This window comes from Pteropus alecto, unplaced genomic scaffold, assembly GCF_000325575.1.
Source record: "Pteropus alecto unplaced genomic scaffold, ASM32557v1 scaffold67, whole genome shotgun sequence".
Taxonomy (NCBI): domain Eukaryota; kingdom Metazoa; phylum Chordata; class Mammalia; order Chiroptera; family Pteropodidae; genus Pteropus; species Pteropus alecto.
This window is the reverse complement of record NW_006441061.1, coordinates 4,761,031-4,763,107: the sequence shown is the minus strand read 5'-3', so window position 1 is coordinate 4,763,107 and position 2,077 is coordinate 4,761,031.

Below are 2,077 nucleotides of genomic sequence, written 5' to 3'. Positions count from 1 at the left end.
CAAATTGTGGCCATGAGGCAGCAATGGGAGCTCAAGGTTTCCAAGCTGAGGATGGCGAAAAGGAAGATTGAAAGAGCCAGGGTGCATGGTGTCATTTATAAGGCACCTCATGGACCTGTGACTACTCGCCCCAGGCTCATTATTATCAAAGTCAAAATCCCCTGTTTAAGTCGCTGTGGTACAGTTTCTTTATTTGCAATGAGCACAATGCCGATGATACATGAGCCTGCACGAGTGGCTCCTGCTAAGTTCGTATTGCTCTCCTTGGGGTTCACTGCATTCCAGCCACTCTACTGGCCTCTTTTGGGTCTTTGACCATGCTGAGTTCATTCCTGCCTCAGGGCCTTTGCACTGCCCTCATCGACTCGTGGCTGGCTTCTTCCATCCTTCAGGTCTCAGCTTAAATGCCACTTTCCCCAAAAGGCCCTCCCTGTCTACAGCACAATCTGAGGGAGCCTCCCAGGCACCTCTAACATGTAACCGTGCTTATTTTTACCACATTCCTTATTGCTATCTGATACTTTATATTTATTTCTTCATTTGCCTATTATATAGAACGTGAGTTTCATGGGAGAGGGTCTGGATTTTTGCTCACATTACTCGCCTCTGTCTCCCCGTGCACGGTACATAGTAGGCGCTCACTAAAGGTTTGTTGGATTAACTAATTAATGTGTTAATTAATGCTGCCCTCCTGCCTGATGTGCTCTCTCTCCCTCTTTTCTTGGAAACTGGAAATTCCCACTCTCCTTCCAGCTGCCCCCTAAGAAAGCCTTCCTGGTGCTACAGACCATGGGCTGGGACGCGTCTGGTTCCCGTCCCCATGGCTTTCTGTGTCTCTCTTCCTCTGCCCTTTCACACCATAACTGCAGGGTAGTAGACATCTTCATCTGTGACATGTCATCTCCCTGTCCGGGACATAAACTCCGAGAGGGCAGGAACTGTCTTCTTTGTTCTCTGTTCCAAGGCCAGTGCCTGGCACAGGTAGATGTGTTTGTTGAATGAATGAATGAATGAATGAATGAATGAATAGGCTACTTCCTGACTGTATGCCAAGCACTGAGGAAGGGGCTACTTTGATGACTTGGTTCACTGTCCCAGCCTAGAAGATTTCCGTCTCAAGGGCAGGGACCACCCATGTCCCATCCCCCTGCCCCACCTCTTGCCAAGAGAAAAACGAAATCAGAGCAGCGTGTCAGGTTCCGATCTGCCTTGCTCTGAACAAAGGGGCAGCTGGTGCTTCTGCCCAGACAGGCGCCTGCATCAGCAACGCCGAGCAAAGCCATCCTGGCTGCACAGCCCAAGGGGCTCCAGGGTTGCTCCTTAGGAAGGTTTTGTCCCTTCCCTCCATCCCATCCTCCTTCCTCACCCTCTCCCCCAAATAACAGTGCAAACCCTCAGCCCTCGCTTGCAATTTTTCGTCTTCAAAGCATTTTATAAACATTGGCTCATTAGCAGGCAGCCCCTTGACACCAAGAGGCTGCTCCCTGGGTGTCTTCTGAGTCATAGCGCCAGAGTTTACCGACAAAAACAAGTTTTTCCCATAGAGTGAATGCGGCGCCACAGCCAAGATCACTGTGTCTCAGAAAAAAGGAAGAAGGAAGGAGAGAAACGCTGCCTCTGGCGAGCAGCAGCAGCGTTGGGCCCCTGTCAGCGCCAAGAACCAGGAGAGCGGAGGGATGCCAGGCTCAGGGAGGTGCCACCAAGAGCGTCTGTCCCCTGCCCAGGGCCCAAGCCCTCCACGGGGCCGGGTGGGGGGCGTAGTAGCTGGAGCCTGGCCCCCAGCAACCTGGCACCTCTTCCTGTCCCTCCTCCCTCCTGACCACCTGCTCTTCTATTGCCGGGAAGTTCCCCACTCTCTCAGCCATCCCTACCCCCCCCCACAGCCACAGCCCGGGGAGCGGGTGACCACTGCCTCCTGAGAAAAGACAGGTGGTGTCAGCCACCTGATACAGAGGGCAGTACTTTGGGACTGGATGACCTCCCTGGGTTCCAATCCCAGATCTGCCCCTTACAAGCTGAAGGACCTTGGGCAAGTGACTGAGACTCTGTCTCCCCGTCTGTAGTATTGAGCCACATT